The sequence below is a fragment of the Rattus norvegicus genome, chromosome 3 (genome assembly GCF_036323735.1).
Source record: "Rattus norvegicus strain BN/NHsdMcwi chromosome 3, GRCr8, whole genome shotgun sequence".
Lineage (NCBI taxonomy): Eukaryota > Metazoa > Chordata > Mammalia > Rodentia > Muridae > Rattus > Rattus norvegicus.
In genome coordinates, this window is record NC_086021.1 from 5,732,712 (window position 1) to 5,752,449 (window position 19,738).

Consider the following 19,738-nt stretch of genomic DNA (forward strand, 5'->3'; position numbering starts at 1 on the left):
TATTGTCATTTGTAAATTCTACATTCTTGACCTAGTTGCACAGAATCAATGTAAACATTCTACGTAACCTAATAGGTGTAGGAAGCATCAAAAGTGTATATATATATATATATATATATATATATATATATATGTATATATATATATATACACACATATATATGTATATATATGTATATATATATATTTGTAAATGTATATATGTTTATATATTCAACCACCAAAACTGGATAAGATTGATGAAGCTAAGAAGTGTATTCTGCAAGGAAACAGATATAGATATTTCCTGAGAGACACAGCTAGAGCATGTCAAACTAAAAAGTAAACTAAAAAGTAAACTGGAAATGGACTTCCTGTTGGTAGATTCTGAAAAAGGATAACAAGAGCTGAAAACCCTTTCAACCCATAAGAACAATGCCAATGAAACAGAGCTTTCTGGTATGCGACCAATATTCAAAGATGGAAAATGGAAATACCTATGGCTCCAACTGCATATGTAGTAGAGGATGGCCTTGTTGGGTACCAAAGGAAGGAGAAGTCCTTGGTCCTCTCTTGGTTTGAGTTGCATTTAAAGGGAATGTGAAGGGAAAGTAAGGGTGGGGGATATAGAAGAATTGGAGAGGGACCTGTTAGGGATATTATGTTAGGAAATTCTTAAAGGAAACAATATTTTAAATGTATATATATAAATTTACATTTTTAAAAAATAAATACAATTTGTAAAAAATTGAAAAAATATAAGAAATAAAAGAAAAGAAAACTACCAGCTAATCACAGCTATTGACTCAGAATTCTAATGAGTCACTCTCAGGGAATGGTAGTCAGAGAAATAATAGTTAAAAGAGTGAGATGGTGATATCTCAATTAGAAGCACTTCTCTCTCCATAATATCAGTGTCAGACACAAACGGCACTATAAATATCCAAAGTATGGAGGAGTTTACTCAGAGCTAGGGATCCAATACTTGTCCTTCCTGTCTCCTTTATGTCCATTTTCTTGTCAAAAAGAATAAAGGCCATGTGCTCTCAGGAAAACAACTGTGCCCTTCCCATCACTTGGCTTTTGGAATGAAGAAATGAATGATATAAACTCTCTGACATCCAGGAAGTATAAGAACGGGGAAGTCCAGATGCTTCTGAGAGGCTCCCAGCTCCTGCTTACCATATGTGGAAGGCTCAGATCTGTGCTATCTGTTCAGCGATACCACTCAACCCTACCAAGGACTCACTGAGCTTTCCCAAGGACCACGTATTTCTTCCATTTTTTATACAAAGACAGAAGGGCAGCTTCTTTATCCCCATCTCTGATCTCTTAATCCTCTTTGTTCTCCCCCCCAAATGTCTGTTTACACTGAATTAGATGCCAATTAGTAAACCTTAGAGGTACAGAAGGAATATCTGAGAGGCATTTGCAGTCACAACAACACTTGTGTCATCACAGAAGAAGCTAGTAATCTCCGGGTTACATGAGATTTTTCAGAGAGGGCTGAAGGATGATGTCACTGAGACTTGCCATGGCCTACCAGCTAAACAGCTTTCCTTACATTGACAAGATTCAAGGATGCACTTTCCAGGTGTGTCTCCTGTGATACACACTCCGTTTCTCTAAATTTACAGACTTTTCTTTGCTTCATTAGTGGTTACATGCTTTGAATTGAAAAATGTAGTCAAGAGTTTGGAATGGGTAGAAAAGATATTGTAACATGGAGTGGAGGAGATTCTTCTGGATAATAATTTTACTCTCAGGTACATTTTGTGAAATAGAGTTCAATTTTCTAGATTTTCTCTGTTTCCCATAGGCCAGTATTTTCCCTTCAGACCTTAAATTGAATGAATATTGTATTTCACTTTCTCATTGTAAATTTCTCCATACAGGACATGGTAAATCTTGCTGAATGAGTACTCAAAAATTCTGTTTTTCAATTTCATTTTCTGCAATGATTTTGGCAACAAATGTGGCCCAGCCATAGAGTGAATAGAAGAGTGTAAATATTCTGTACCTACTTGAAAAGATACAGTCCCAAGTACTTATTTTAGGTAATAATTGCCAGTCATCAGTAAACCAAAGGACAACATGGACTATAGAATTCAATTCTCTAGTCCCATTTGATATCAGTTCTGCATTATCTACCGCACTGTGTTCCCAGGGCCAGACATGAGGGTTTTGGGTGTTTTACCATGATTCTTTCTAGGGGAATAATACGATGCAGGAGGAAGGGCAGGGAGAGGAATGGTTGAGGTGCAGGAAGTTGAGGTGTAGTGAAACCTCAACTTCAGTATGTTCATAAGAACAGGAGGGAATATTTGGCATTGTCATTTGTTGATTCTCCATTCTTGACTTCTTTCACAGGAACCATGTGAAAATTCCACCTATCCTCATAACTGTAGGAGCCACCCATGTATGTGTGTGTGTGTATGTGTGTGTATATATATATATATATATATATATATATATATATGCACACATACACACATCACTCACCAAAACTATATAAGATTGATGAAGCTAAGAAGTGCATTCTGTCAGGAACAAGGATATAGATATTTCCTGAGAGACACAGTTAGAGCATATCAAATACAGAAGTGAATGTGTTGTTGTAAAAATATAAAAATAAAAAAGTAAAGTTGTCTTTTACCCTGCTAACTCTGGCACTGAAGTGTCTGAATTTCTCTGCTAGATATATTGGCAAAAACAGATACCCACTCCTCGGATACCCAATGTTTCGTGCGACCACACTTTCCTATACACAAACCCTCACAATAAGAATACGCAAGACAATAATCTTTGATCCAGTTAATTAGATATAATTCCCCACTTAGACATACAATTAATGGGATCCAACATGCACACAAACTCAAAGATAAGGACACATGATCATTTCATTAGATGCGGAGAAAGCATTTGAGAAAATTCAGCAATGATTCAGGATAAAAGTCATGGAAAGATCAGGAATTGAAGGCCCATATCTCAACATAGTGACAGAAATATACAGCACACCTCTAGCTAAGATCAAACTAAATGGAGAGAAACTTGAAGCAATCTCACTAAAATCAGGGACTAGACTAGGCATACCACTCTCTCCCTAGTTATTCAATACAGTTCTCCATGTCATAGCTGAAGCAATCAGAGAGCAAATGGAAGACAAAGGGATACAAATTGACAGGGAAGAAATCAAAATATCAGTATTTGCACATGATATGATAGTATACTTAAGTGATCCCAAAAGTTACACCAGAGAACTTCTTAACCTGATAAACAACTTCAGAAAAATGTCAGGGTATAAAATTAACTCAAATATACCAGGAGCCTTCCTCTCCTCAATGTATCAATGAAGGCTGAGAAAGAAAATAATGAATTCACTCATTTCACAAAAGTCCCAAATAAAGATATTATCTTGGTGTTAGATTAACCAAGGAAGTGAATGATCTGTATGACAAGAAGTTCAAGAATCTGAAGAAAGAAATTGAAAAAGGTCTCAGAAGATAGAAAGAGCTTACATGTTCATGGATTGACAGTATTAATATAGTAAAGATGACCATTTTGCCAAAAACAATCCACCCATTCAATGCAATCTCCATCAGAATTCCAACTCGATTCTTTAATAGATGATGAAAGAGCAATGTGTAACTTCATTCAGATTAAGAAAAAGCCAGGATAGTGAAAACTATCCTCAACAATAAAGGACCTCTGGGGGAATCATTACCGCAGAACTCAAGCAGTATTACAGAGCAACAGTGATAAAAAATGCATGGTGTTGATACAGAGTCAGACAGATTGACAAGTGGAAATGAATTGAAGACCCAGAAATGAACCCACACACCTATAACTTGATCTTTGGCAAAGGAGATAAAACCTTCCAAAGGAAGAAACATAGCATTTTCCAAATAGACGGCTGGTTCAACTGGAAGCCAGCATGTAGAAGAAGGCAAATTATCCCATACTTATGACCATGTAAAAAGGTTAAGTCCAAGGTAATCAAGGACCTACACATCAAACCTGATACACTCAAACGAAAGAAGAAAAGGTTGTGAACAGTCTTGAACACATGGGCACTGGAGAAATTTTCCTGAACAAAACACCAATGACTTATCCTCTAAGATCAAGAATTGACAAATAGGACCTCATGAAATGGAAAAGCTTCTGTAAGGCAAAAGATACTGTCATTTGGACAAAACTTCAACCAACAGTTGCACCTAAATAAATATTCAACATCCTTAGTCATCAGGGAAATTCAAATCAAAACAATCTTGATTCCACCTCACATCAGTCAGAATGGCTAATATATACATCTCGGGTGACAGCAGATGCTGTCGAAGATGTGGGGAAAGAGGAACACTCCTCCATCGTTGGTGGGATTGCAGACTTGAACATCCCTTGTGAAAATCAGTCTGAAGGTCCCTCTGAAAATTGGACATTCCATGACCTTAGGACCCTACTATAACTCTCTTGGCATATACCCAAAAGACAGTCCAACATACAACAGAGAAATATATTCGACTCTGATCATAGCAGCCTTACTTATAATAGCCAGAAGTTGGAAAGAACCCAGATGCCCTTCAACAGAGGAATGGATACAGAAATGTGGTACATCTACACAATGGAATATTACTCAGCCATCAAAAACAATGACTTCATGAAATTCTAGGCAAATAGAATGAACTAGAAAATATCATCCTGAGCGAGGTTATTCAATCACAGAAAAACACACTCGGTATCCATTCATTGATAAACAGATATTATCCAAAAAGCTTGAATTACACATCATGCAATGCCCAGACAACATGAAACTCAAGAAGGATGAGTAAAATGCAAATGTTTCACTCCTTCTTTAAAGGGGAATCAAAATACCCATGGGAGGGGATAAGGAAGCAAAGTTTATTATAGAGACTAAAGAACCTGCCGTCCAGAGCCTGGCCCACATGTAGCCCATACATATACAGACACCAAAACTAGATAAGATGTATGAAGCTAAGAAGTGCAGGCTGACAATAACTGGATATTGATCCATCCGGAGAGCCACAGCCAGAAAATGTCAAATACAGAGGCAAATGCCATGAGCAAACCACTGAATCAAGAATGAGACCCCAGTTGGAGGAATTAGAGAAAGGATTGAAAGAGCTGAAGGGATTTGCAACCCCATAATAATATCAATGCCAACCACCCAGTGTTTCCAGTGATGAAACCACAACAGAAAGACTATACATAGACTGACTCATGGTTCCTACTGCATATGTAGCAAAGGGTGGTCTTGCTGGAAAAAATGGAGTGAGAAACTCTAGTTTCTACCAAGGTTGGAGCCCCAGTGTAGGGGAATGTGGGGAGGTGTGGGGAGGCTGTGAGTGGGAATGTGAACTCCCTTATAGAAGGGTAGGGGGAAGAGTTAAGGGGCTTATGGACTGGAAACCTGGAAAGGGAATAACATTCGAAATGTATACAGGAAATATCCAACAAGGAGAGAGAGAGAGAGAGAGAGAGAGAGAGAGAGAGAGAGAGAGAGAGAGGAAGAAGAAGAAGAAGAAGAAGAAGAAGAAGAAGAAGAAGAAGAAGAAGAGGGAATTGAAACACAAAGAAAACTAAACTTTCATTCTTTACCATTCCCTTTCTTCCTCAGCTGTTGCTGAGGGAGTCATGTTAGTGAGAAGTTAGGAGTGTAATTTCTGGTGTTACTTTGAGACACCATCTCATAGTAAACTTTAGTCTCTTACAATCTTCTTGCCCCTCTTCTGTAATGTTCCTCAGCCTTGAAATAAGTGACATTTTGTAGATAGAGGCATTGAGGCTGGATGTGAAATTTCTATCCTGCATTTTGAATGGCTGGGATTTTCACTGTGATCTTTGTTGCAGAGACTGTAATTAATTCTGTATATAAGGCACATGGCTATGAGTGTTGTAGGTAAGATACTGGCTTAAGTACGGGGCTGTACATTCTCCTCCATAAACACAGCTTCAATATCCTTATATACGTGGGTAAATTACCAGGACCATCCATGTTCATTGAACAGGACTTAAGCAAAATTACAGAGCTGTTGGCTATCACCAAGCTATTTATGCCACTGCACTGCCCTTATGGTTATCCTGCCATGTTGATCATTGTGTTTTACAGGCATGATGTGAACAACACATGAAACTGACAAGACTGATGATTGTAATTACAGGTTATACTAGAAATTAGACCTGTGCCTGGCACATCTTCCTGTATAAGAATATTGACTTTCTGATAGGCAGGAGGATTTAAAAGTAAAATTTAGTCTTAAACAAAAAGAGGAAATTAAAATTTTCCTGCTATAGCATGTATAAGTAATTGAAGCAAAATAAAAAGTATTTACTTGATGCTGGGGAAATATTATTTAACAATATAATACTAACTCCTTTTAAGTGATTAAAAGTCACTATATTCGATTCAGACTGGGAAACCAATGTTTTGTCTGTACATAAAAGTCTGCTTTTTCTCATCTAGAACCACTGAAAACTAAGCTTATTGGCCAAGTAACAGCAATTCACTTTTCAAATCACTAGCTGTGTGTTTATCTTCAAAGTCAACTTCCTACAAGCTTTTCCCGCTTGGAACGAACAGAATTCGCCAAAGAATGAGAGATTCCGACTGGGAAAACCATGTTTTGTCTATATTGAAAAGTCTGCTTTTTACCATCTAGAACCATTTAAAACTAAGCTTATTGGCCTAGTAAGAGCAATTTACTTTGCAAATCAGTTGCTGTGTCTTTATCTTGAAAGTCAAATTCCTACAAGCTTTTCCTGCTTGGAACGAACAGAATTCACGAAAGAATGTTCGACTAAGACTGGGAAAGGAAACCCATGTTTTGTCCATATAGAAAAGTCTGCTTTTTACCGTCTAGAACCACTTAAAACTAAGCTTATTGGCTGAATAACATCAATTCACTATGCAAAACACTAGCTGTGTGTTTATCTTCAAAGTCAACTTCCTACAAGCTTTTCCTGCTTCGAACGAACAGATTCATCATAGAATGTTCAGTTCAGACTGGGAAACCCATGTTTTGTCTATATTGAAAAGTCTGCTTTTTACCCTCTAGAACCACTTAAAACTAAGCTTATTCGCCAAGTAACACCATTCACTTTGCAAAACACTAGCTGTGTGTTTATCTTCAAAGTCAAGTTCCTACAAGCTTTTCCTGCTTGGAACGAACAGAATTTGCCAAGAATGTTCGAGTCAGACTGGGAAAGGAAACCCATGTTTTATCCATAAGAGAAAAGTATGCTTTTTCCCATCTAGAAACACTTAAAACTAAGCTTATTGGCCAAGTAACAGCAGTTCACTTTGCAAAACACTAGCAGTGTGTTTATCTTCAAAGTCAACTTCCTACAAGCCTTTCCCACTTGGAATGAGCACGATTCACGAAAAAATGTTCAATTCAGACTGGGAAAGGAAACCCATGTTTTGTCCATATAAAAAAGTATGCGTTTTACCGTCTAGAACCACTTAAAACTAAGCTTTTTGGCCAAGTAACAGCAATTCATTTTGCAAAACACTAGCTGTGTGTTTATTTCAAAGTCAACTTCATCTAAGCTTTTTCCCCTTGGAGAGAACAGAATTCACCTAAGAATGTCTGATTAAGACTGGGAAATTCAAGTTTTGTCTACATAGAAAAGTCTGCTTTTTACTGTCTAGGACCATTTAAAACTAAGCTTATTGGCCAAGTAAGAGCAATTCACTTTGCAGATCATTAGCTCTGTGTTTATCTTAAAGTCAAATTCCTAAAAGCTTTTTCCACTTGGATGGATCAGAATTTGCCTAAGAATGTGTGATTAAGACTGTGAAAGGCATGTTTTGTCTCTATAGAAAAGTATACTTTTTACCCTCTAGAACCACTTAAAACTAAGCTTATTTTCCAAGTAACAGCACTTCACGTTGCAAACACTAGCTGAGAGTTTATCTTGAAATTCAACTTCCTACAAGCTTTACCCCCTTGGAAAGAACAGAATTCCCCAAAGAATGAGAGATTCAGACTGGGAAACCCGTGTTTGTCTATATTGAAAAGTCTGCTTTTTAGCCTCTAGAACCACTTAAAAGTAAGCTTATTCACCTAGTAACAGAAATTCCCTTTGCAAAACACTAGCTGTGTGTTTATCTTGAAAGTCAACTTCCTACAATCTTTTCCCTCTTGGAACGAACAGAATTCGCCAAAGAATGAGAGACTGAGACTGGGAAAAGCTTTTTCAGTCTATATAAATAAGTCTGCTTTTTACCGTCTAGATCCACTTAAAATAAGCATATTCGCCAAGTAACAGCAATTCATTTTGCAAAACACTAGCTGTGTGTTTATTTCAAAGTCAGCTTCCTATAAGCTTTTCCCGCTTGGAAAGAACAGAATTTACGTAAAAATGTCTGATTCAGACAGGGAAATGCAAGTTTTGTCTACATAGAAAAGGCTGCTTATTACTGTCTACGATCACTTAAAACTAAGCTTATTGGCCAAGTAACAGCAGTTCACTTTGAAGATCATTAGCTCTGTGTTTATCTTCAAAGTCAACCTCCTACAAGCTTTTCTGGCTTGGAACGAAAAGAATTCGCCAAAGAATGTTCGATTCAGACTGGGAAACCCATGTTTGGTCCATATTGAAAAGTGTGCTTTTTACCCTCTAGAACCACTTAAAACTAAGCTTATTGGCCAAGTAACAGCAATTCAATTTGCAAAACACTAGCTGTGTGTTTATCTTCAAAGTCAACTTCCTACAAGGTTTTCCTGCTGGAACGAACAGAATTCTCCAAAGTATGTTCGATTCACACTGGGAAACCCATGTTTTGTCTATATTGAAAAGTGTGCTTTTACCCTCTAGAACCACTTAAAATTAAGCTTATTCGCCAAGTAACAGCCATTCACTTTGCAAATCACTAGCTTTGTGTCCAGCTTCAAAGTCAAGTTCCTACAAGCTTTTCCCGCTTGGAAGGAACAGAATTCGCCAAAGAATGAGAGATTGAGATTGGGAAAAGGATTTTTAGTCTATATAAAAAAGTATGCTTTTACCATCTAGAACTACGGTAAACTAAGCTTAATCGCCCAGTAAGAACAATTCACTTTGTAAAACATTAGATGTTTGTTTATCTTCAAAGTCACCTACATACAATCTTTTCCCGCTTGGAAAGAACAGATTCACCAAGAATGTTCGATTCAGATTGGGAAACCCATGTTTTGGCTATATGAAAAGTCTGCTTTTTACCCTCTAGAACCACTGAAAACTTAGCTTATTGGCCAAGTAACAGCAATTCACTTTGCGAAACACTAGCTGTGTGTTTATCCTCAAAGTCAACTTCCTACAAGCTTTTCCCGCTTCGAACGAACAAATTTCGCCAAAGAATGAGAGATTCAGACTGGGAAAACCATGTTTTGTCTATATTGCAAAGTCTGCTATTTACCATCTAGAACCATTTAAAACTAAGCTTATTGGCCTAGTAAGAGCAATTTACTTTGCAAATCAGTTGCTGTGTCTTTATCTTGAAAGTCAAATTCCTACAAGCTTTTCCTGCTTGGAACGAACAGAATTCGCCAAAGAATGTTCGACTCAGACTGGGAAAGGTAACCCATGTTGTGTCCATATAGAAAAGTCTGCTTTTTACCATCTAGAACCACTTAAAACTAAGCTTATTGGCCGAATAACATCAATTCACTATGCAAAACAATAGCTGTGTGTTTATCTTCAAAGTCAACTTCCTACAAGCTTTTCCTGCTTCGAACGAACAGATTCATCATAGAATGTTCGATTCAGACTGGGAAATCCATGTTTTGTCTATATTGAAAAGTCTGCTTTTTACCCTCTAGAACCACTTAAAACTAAGCTTATTCGCCAAATAACACCATTCACTTTGCAAAACACTAGCTGTGTGTTTATCTTCAAAGTCAACTTCCTACAAGCCTTTCCCACTTGGAACGAACACGTATCACGAAAAAATGTTCAATTCAGACTAGGAAAGGAAACCCATTTTTTGTCCGTAAAAAAAAAGTATGCTTTTTACTATCTAGAACCACTTAAAACTAAGCTTATTGTCCAAGTAACATCAATTCACTTTGCAAAACACTAGCTGTGTGTTTAATTCAAAGTCATATTCGTCTAAGCTTTTCCCCATTGGAGAGAACAGAATTCACCTAAGAATGTCTGATTCAGACTGGGAAATTCATGTTTTGTCTACATAGAAAAGTCTGCATTTTACTGTCTAGGACTACTTAAAACTAAGCTTATTGGCCAAGTAAGAGCAATTCACTGTGCAGATCATTAGCACTGAGTTTATCTCCAAAGTCAACTTCCTAAAACCTTTTCTGGCTTGGAACGAACAGAATTCGCCAAGGAATGTTTTTATTCAGACTGGGAAACCCATGTTTGGTCCATATAGAAAAGTCTGCTTTTTACCGTCTAGAACCACTTAAAACTAAGCTTATTGGCCAAGTAACAGCAATTCATTTTGCAAAACACTAGCTGTGTGTTTATATTCAAAGTCAATTTCCTATAAGCTTTTCCCGCTTGGAAAGAACAGAATTCACCTAAGAATGTCTGATACAGACTGGGAAACGCAAGTTTTGTCTACATAGAAAAGTCTGCTTTTTACTGTCTAGGACCACTTAAAACTAAGCTTATAGGCCAAGTTAGAGCAATTCACTTTGCAGATCATTAGCTCTGTGTTTATCTTCAAAGTCAAATTCCTACAAGCTTTACCCACTTGGATGGAACAGAATTTGCCTAAGAATGTGTGATTCAGACTGCGAAAGGCATGTTTTGTCTATATAGAAAAGTATGCTTTTTACCCTCTAGAACCACTTAAAATTAAGCTTATTGGCCAAGTAACAGCAATTCACTTTGCAAAACACTAGCTGTGTGTTTATCTTCAAAGTCAACTTCCTACAAGCTTTTCACGCTTGGAACAAACAGATTCACCAAAGAATGTGTTATTCAGACTGGGAAACCCATGTTTTGTCTGTACATAAAATTCTGCTTTTTCTCCTCTAGAGCCACTGAAAACTAAGCTTATTGGCCAAGTAACAGCAATTCACTTTGCAAAACACTACCTGTGTGGTTATCTTCAAAGTCAACTTCCTACAAGCTTTTCCCGATTCGAACGAAGAGATTTGGCCCAAGAATGAGAGATTCAGAATGGGAAAACCATGTTTTGTCTCTATTGAAAAGTCTGCTTTTTACCATCTAGAACCATTTAAAACTAAGCATATTGGCCTAGTAAGAGCAATTTACTTTGGAAATAGTTGCTGTGTGTTTATCTTGAAAGTCAACTTCCTACAAGCTTTTCCCACTCGAAAGGAACAGATTCACCAAAGAATGTTCGATTCAGACTGGGAAACCCATGTTTTTTCCATATAGAAAAGTCTGCTATTTAAGGTCTCGAACCACTTAAAATTAAGCTTATTTGCCAAGTAACAGCAATTCACTTTGCAAAACTCTAGCTGTGTCTTTATCTTCAAAGTCAGTTTCCTACAGGCTTTACACCCTTGGAAAGTACAGATTTCGCCAAAGAATGAGAGATTAAGACTGGGAAACCCATGTTTTTGCTATACTGAATTTCTGCTTTTTACCCTCAAGAACCACTTAAAACTAAGCTTATTTGCGTAGTAACAGCAATTCACTTTGCAAAACACTACCTGTGTGTTTATCTTCAATGTCAATTTCCTACAAGCTTTTCCCACTTGGAAGGAACAGAATTCGCCAAAGAATGTGAGAATGAGACTGGGAAAAGTTTTTATACACTATATTGAAAAGTATGCTTTTTCCATCCAGAAATACTTAAAACTAAGCTTAATTGCCAAATAAGAACAATTCACTTTGCAAAACACTAGCTGTGTGTTTTTCTTCAAAGTTGTGTTCCTACAAACTTTTCCTGCTTGGGACAAACTGAATTCGTCAGAGAATGAGAGATTGAGAGTGGGAAAAGCTTTTTTAGTCTTTATAGAAAAGTATGCTTTTTACCATCTAGAACTACTTAAAACTAAGCTTAATCACCCAGTAAGAACAATTCACTTTGTAAAACATTAGCTGTGTGTTTATCTTCAAAGTCACCTCCATACAATCTTTTCCCGCTTGGAAAGAACAGATTCACCAAGAATGTTCGATTCAGATTTGGAAACCCATGTTTTGGCTATATGAAAAGTCTGCTTTTTACCCTCTAGAACCACTGAAAACTTAGTTTATTGGCCAAGTAACAGCAATTCACTTTGTGAAACACTAGCTGTGTGTTTATCTTCAAAGTCAACTTCCTACAAGCTTTTCCAGCTTCGAACGAACAAATTTCGCCAAAGAATGAGAGATTCAGACTGGGAAAACCATGTTTTGTCTATATTGAAAAGTCTGCTTTTTACCATCTAGAACCATTTAAAACTAAGCTTATTGGCCTAGTAAGAGCAATTTACTTTGCAAATCAGTTGCTGTGTCTTTATCTTGAAAGTCAAATTCCTACAAGCTTTTCCTGCTTGGAATGAACAGAATTCGCCAAAGAATGTTCGACTCAGACTGGGAAAGGAAACCCATGTTTTGTCCATATAGAAAAGTCTGCTTTTTACCATCTAGACCCACTTAAAACTAACTTATTGGCCGAATAACATCAATTCACTATGCAAAACACTAGCTGTGTTTATCTTCAAGGTCAACTTCCTACAAGCTTTTCCTGCTTCGAACGAACAGATTCATCATAGAATGTTCGATTCAGACTGGGAAACCCATGTTTTGTCTATATTGAAAAGTCTGTTTTTACCCTCTAGAACCACTTAAAACTAAGCTTATTCGCCAAGTAACACCATTCACTTTGCAAAACACTAGCAGTGTGTTTATCTTAAAGTCAAGTTCCTACAAGCTTTTTTTGCTTGGAACGAACAGAATTTGCCAAAGAATGTTCGAGTCAGACTGGGAAAGCAAACCCATGTTTTGTCCATAAGAGAAAAGTATGCTTTTTCCCATCTAAAAACACTTAAAACTAAGCTTATTCGCCAACTAACACCATTCACTTTGCAAAACACTAGCTGTGTGTTTATTTTCAAAGTCAACTTCCTACAAGACTTTCCCACTTGGAACGAACACGTATCGCGAAAAAATGTTCAATTCAGACTAGGAAAGGAAACCCATGTATTGTCCAAAAAAAAAGTATGCTTTTTACCGTCTAGAACCACTTAAAACTAAGCTAATTGGCCAATTAACATCAATTTACTTTGCAAAACACTAGCTGTGTGTTTAATTCAAAGTCATATTCGTCTAAGCTTTTCCCCCTTGGAGAGAACAGAATTCACCTAAGAATGTCTGATTCAGACTGGGAAATGCATGTTTTGTTTACATAAAAAAGTCTGCATTTTACTGTCTAGGACCCCTTAAAACTAAGCTTATTGGCCAAGTAAGAGCAATTCACTTTGCAATCATTAGCACTGAGTTTATCTTCAAAGTCAACTTCCTACAACCTTTTCCGGCTTGGAACGAACAGAATTCGCCAAACAATGTTTTTATTCAGACTGGGAAACCAATGTTTGGTCCATATAAAAAAGTCCTTCTTTTACCGTCTAGAACCAGTTAAAACTAAGCTTATTGGCCAAGTAACAGCAATTCACTTTGCAAAACACTAGCTGTGTGTTTATCTTCAAAGTCAACATCCTACAACCTTTTCCTGCTGGAACGAACAGAATGCTCCAAAGAATGTTCGATTCAGACTGGGAAATCCATGTTTTGTCTATATTGAAAAGTGTGCTTTTTACCCTCTAGAACCACTTAAAACTAAGCTTATTCGCCAAGTAACAGCCATTCACTTTGCAAATCACTAGCTTTGTGTTCAGCTTCAAAGTCAACTTCCTACAAGCTTTTCCAGCTTGGAAGGAACAGAATTTGCCAGAGAAGGAGAGATTGAGACTGGGAAAAGGATTTTTAGTCTATATAGAAAAGTATGCTTTTTACCATCTAGAACTACTTAAAACTAAGCTTAATCGCCAAGTAAGAACAATTCACTTTGTAAAACGAAAAAAAAACAGTTGTTTTTTTTATCTTCAAAGTCAACTTCCTACAAGCTTTTCCCGCTAGGAACGAACAGAATTCACCAAAGAATGTTCGATTCAGACTGGGAAAACCATGTTTTGTCTATCTTGAAAAGTCTGCTTCTTACTCTCTAGAACCACTTACAACTAATCTTATTCACCAAGTAACACCTTTCACTTTGCAAATCACTAGCTGTGTTTTTATCTTCAAAGTCAAGTTCCTACAAGCTTTTCCCCTTGGAACGAACAGAATTCGCCTGAGAATGTGTGAGTCAGACAGGGACACGCACTTTTTTTCTATATAGAAAAGTATTCTTTTTACCTTCTAGAACCATTTAAAACAAAGCTTATTGGCCAAGTAACAGCAATTCACTTTGCAAAACACTAGCTGTGTGTCTATCTTCAAAGTCAACTTCCTACAAGCTTTTCCTGCTTGAATGAAGAGAATTCGCCCAAGAAAAAAAGATTCAGACTGGGAAATCTTTTTTAATCTATATCGAATAATATGCTTTTTACCATCTAAAACTACTTAAAACTAAGCTTAATCGCCAATTAAGAACAATTCCCTTTGCAAAGCACTTGCTGTGTGATTATCTTCAAAGTCAACTACCTACAAGCTTTTCCCACTCGGAACGAACAGAATTCGCCCAAGAATGTGTGATTCAGACTGGGAAATGTATGTTTTGTCTATGTAGAAAAGTATGCTTTTTACCGTCTAGCACCACTGAAAACTAAGCGTATTGGCCAAGTAACAGCAATTCAGTTTCCAAAACACCAGCTGTGTGTTTATCTTCAAAGTCAAATTCCTACTAGCTTTTCCCACTTGGATGGAACAGAATTTGCCTAAGAATGTTTGATTCAGACTTCGAAAGGCATGATTTGTCTATATAGAAAAGTATGCTTTTTACCCTCTAGAAACACTTAAAATTAAGCTTATTGGCCAAGTAACAGCAATTCACTTTGCAAAACACTAGCTGTGTGTTTATCTTCAAAGTCAACTTCCTACAAGCTGTACCCAATTGGAAGGAACAGAATTCACCAAAGAATGAGAGATTAAGACTGGGAAACCCATGTTTTGTCTATATTGAAAAGTGTACTTTTTACCCTCTAGAACCACTTAAAACTAAGCTTATTCTCCTAGTAACAGCAATTCACTTTGCAAAACACTAGCTGTGTGTTTATCTTCAATGGCAAGTTCCTACAATCTTTTCCCGCTTTGAAGGAAGAGAATTCACCAAAGAATGAGAGACTGAGACTGGGAAAAATTTTTATAGTCTATATAGAAAAGTATGCTTTTTACCATCTAGAACTACTTAAAACTAAGCTTAATTGCCAAGTAAGAACAATTCACTTTGTAAAACACTAGCTGTGTGTTTATCTTCAAAGTCACCTTCATACAAACTTTTCCCGCTTGGAACGAACACCATTCGCCTAAGAATGTGTGATTCAGACTGGGAAATGCATGTTTTGTCTATACATAAAAGTCTGCTTTTTCTCCTCTAGAACCACTGAAAACTAAGCTTTTTGGCCAAGTAACAGCAATTCACATTGCAAAACACTAGCTGTGTGTTTATCTTCAAATTCAAATTCCTACCAGCTTTTCCCGCTCGAAAGGAACAGAATTCGCCAAAGAGTGAGTGATTAAGAATGGGAAAAGCTTTTTTAGTCTACATAGATAAGTATGCTTTTTACCATCTAGAACTACTTAAAAGTAAGCTTAATCGCCAAGTAAGAACAATTCACTTTGTAAAACACTACATGTGTGTTTATCTTCAAATCACCTTCTTACAAACTTTTCCAGGTGGGAAAGAACACTATTCGCCTAAGAATGTGTGATTAAAACTGGGAAATGCATGTTTTGTGTATATATAAAAGTCTGACTTTTACCCTCTAGAACCAGTTAAAACTAAGCTTAATGGCCAAGCAACAGCAATTCACTTTGCAAATAACTAGTTGTGTCTTTATCTTGAAATTCAACTTCCTACAAGCTTTTCCCACTTGGAAAGAACATCATTAACCTAAGAATGTGTGATTCAGCCTGGGAAAGGCAAGTTTTGTCTATACAAAAAAAAAAGAAAGGACTGCTTTTGACCGTCTAGAACACATCAACATCCGACAAATTTTACCTGCTTGGAACGAACACAATTCGCCTAAGAATGTGTGATTCAGACTGGGAAACACATGTTTTGTCTCTATAGAAATGTATGCTTTTTAGCTTCTAGGACCACTTAAAACTATGCTTATTGGCCAAGTAACAGCAATTCACTTTGCAAAACACTAGCTGTGTGTTTATCCTCACAGTCAACTTCCAAAAAGCTTTTCCCTGTTGGAATGAAGAGAAATCGCCAAGGAATGAGAGATTCAGACTGGGAAACTATGTTTTGTCTATATTGAAAAGACTTTTCACCCGGTAGAACCACTTAAAACTAAGCTTATTCACTTAGTAACAGCAATTCACTTTGCAAAACACTAGCTGTGTGTTTATCTTGAACGTCAACTTCCTACAAGGTTTTCCCCCTTGGAAAGAACAGAATTCGCCTAAAAATGTGTGATTCAGACTGGTAAACGCATGTTTTGTCTATATAGAAAAGTATGCTTTTTATGGTCTACAACCACTTAAAACTACGCACATTTGACAAGTAACAGCAATTCACTTTCCAAATCACTAGTGTGTGTTTATCTTGAACGTCAACTTCCTACAAGCATTTCCCGCTAGGAAGGATCAGAAATCGCCTGAGAATGAGAGATTCAGACTGGGAAACGCATGTTTTGTCCATATAGAAAAGTATGCTTTTTACCCTCTAGAACCACTTAAAACTAAGCTTATTTGCTAAGTAACAGAAATTCACTTTGCAAAACACTAACTGTGTGTTTATATTGAAAGTCAACTTCCTACAAGCTTTTCCCGCTTGGAAAGGTCAGAATTCGCCAAAGAATGAGAGATTCAGACTGGGAAAACCATGTTTTGTCAATATTGAAAAGTGTGCTTTTTACCATCTAGAACCGCTTAAAACTAAGCTTAATCTCCAAGTAAGAACAATTCACTTTTTAAAACATTAGCTGTGCTTTTATCTTCAAAGTCATCTTCCTACAAACTTTTCCCACTTGGAATGAACAGGATTTGCCTAAGAGTGTGTGATTCAGACTGGGAAACGCACGTTTTGTCTATATAGAAAAGTATGCATTTTACCGAATAGAACTGAAGGATTAAAAATTAATAATAAGCCGCCTAGCTACCCAAAAAGAAGAGGTAGGGTCTGTGAGAACATGAACTTTTCGCCCCTCCCTTGCTGTACAATGGTTCCCGGAACATTCTTGCATGAAAGGTTTCCTGGAACAGCCACAATGACCCATAGCCTCCGGCCACAATGGTCCAATGGCCCTGTAAAATGTCACTACCCCTAATCACAATGTCACAAAGTCCTAAATTGTATGGGCAGTTTATGGTTTTGGAATTCCCCTCCTCCCTCCCTCTTGATCCCCCTGGTTTGTGGTTTTTTCCTTTATAAGCTCTGTGAAAATTCAGGTCGGGGTCGAACTCCTCTACTCCCTGTGTGGTGTATGAGTCTCGACCCCAGCATGCTGGCCTGAGCTCTCGTTTCATCTCGCCTACAATAAATCTTCCTCGTGTGATTGCAGCAGGTCGGTGTCTGTGTCCTACTGGGTGCGCGTCTTTCCCGAGACTTGAGTGGGGGGCTCCCTTCGGGGGTCTTTCATTTGGAGGCTCGTCCGGGATCGGAGCGTGACCCCCTGGAACCCCGAATGCCACTTGGAGAAAGCGCACCGGGGGACGCCCCAATCGCACAGGCTCTGGGACGCGTGAGAGACGTTCCGCGAGCCAGCCTTTGTCGGGTCCTGGCTCTGGGACGCGTGAGAGACGTTCCACGAGCCGACTTTTGTCGGGAGGACCCGGCAACGGACAGTCAAAAAGATCTGACTGTGACTTGACTTCGGAGGTTGCGTTCGGCTGCCTATTTGAGTATAGGCATGGACAAGTGTGCTTAGATGTGTTAGTGTCTGTTGTCTGTATTCTATTCCTGTGTTTGGTATCCCAGAAGCAACTAAGGTTAAGCTGCAGTTTGGGCCAGGTACTGAAGGTACCAGGCATCTGTGGAAATTGGTTATAGGATGCTTTGTCTTGGTCTTGTTTGTCTGGATTGTTTTCTGTGGTATTGTAAAATAGTGTTTTATCTGTGCTTGTGCTCGCAGCCAGCTGTGATAAGCTGGAAAAGGATTTAAATTTTGCTCGGGAGCAAAGAATCTTAAAGGCGGAGTTTCAGCCGGTATGACACTTAGTGCATAGCTGCCTAAAAGATCAGAAATGCTGTCAACAGGCTATAAAAAAAAAAAAAGGGACAGGCTGTGTTAGAAATGCTACAGGAAGAATAATCTAAAAAGGCTGAGAGCTAGGTGGGGCTATAAGGAAAACAAGAACAGGAAAGGAATTTCTGACATTTGCTCACAGAAGGAGAGTGCTCATTTAGAGAAGTTCTTTAAGGAAGCCTGCCTTATCTGCTGTCTTTATTCCAAGGGAGGAGTCAGTCTCCAGCACTAAATTACTTGGAGGTAGCCAAGGTCAGGATTAATGTTTTCTTTTCCATGGGCCATTAAACCCAGTGAGACAGTTTGGTAAAGGGCTACTACTGAGGTCCTGATAGCCCCAGGTGAACTGGTTACAATTCTTTTATCAGCCCCCTGGCATCTAGCACCCAGGTTCTAACCATCTCTCCATCCTTTTGTTATTAGTTGTTACTAGAAGCCTAGTGTCATTTGGAGGCTGGTTCTCTTGAGAGGCAAATCCATGGAGCTGACACTGACAATGGCCTTTTTGTTCCAAGAAAGGCCTCCTGGTTTAGCTGTGTGACTAAATGCTGTTTGCCCTCTTCGGTAGACTCTATTCTCAAGATTCTCTTGTTTTCTCACCATCCCATTTGATATGCTTGTTAGTAACTGTTACAGGTCTTCTTTACCACTGAGGAAAGACGGAATCCTACTGGAGACCAGAAAAAATGTTCCAGACACGGATAGAAGGCCCTCACTTCTGCCTGCTCTCTTCAGACGCCTGAAGGTAGGGAGTGCCAGGTCTGCCCCCAGGCTCCAAGGGTCGGTCTCCTAGGGGCTGGAAAATGCCCCACCAATCTGGCTAAGATAAGGAAAGGATATGAAGAGAAAGTTACAGAAACTTGAAGGGTTAATAAGCTAAGTCACTGAGAGAGTTATTGTAAGTTGCAGAGAAAATAAGTCGATGCGTGGTTCAGGGTCTGTGCAGAAAAGTGGACAGCACCTAATAGCTGTAGAAGAAGATGCAGAGAGACTGAAAAAAAAAAGAAAGAAAGAAAGAGGATAAAAAGAGCAGGAAGCTAGGGAAGAAAAGAGACAAAAAGAAGAGGAAATTAGAGAGCTAAAGAGAGATAGAAGACAAGAGAGGAACATATACTGGCCACAGTAGTTAGGGAACCTAGGAAGATAGTACCTGGCAACAGAAGAGAATTCCTGGCTAAAGATCAGTGTGCCTAATGCAAAGAAAAAGGACACTGGGTCAGGGACTGCCCAAGAAAGAACAAGAGGGGCCACTGGAGAGCTTCTTGGTCCTAGAGTGCTGGCTATGTACAGAGATAGAAGGGAAGTGTGGTGGTAGAGCGCTTACCTAGGAAGCGCAAGGCCCTGGGTTCGGTCCCCAGCTCCAAAAAAAAAAAAAAAAAGAAAAGAAAAAAAAGAAGGGAAGTGTGGATACAGGGACCCAATGCTCTGTGCTC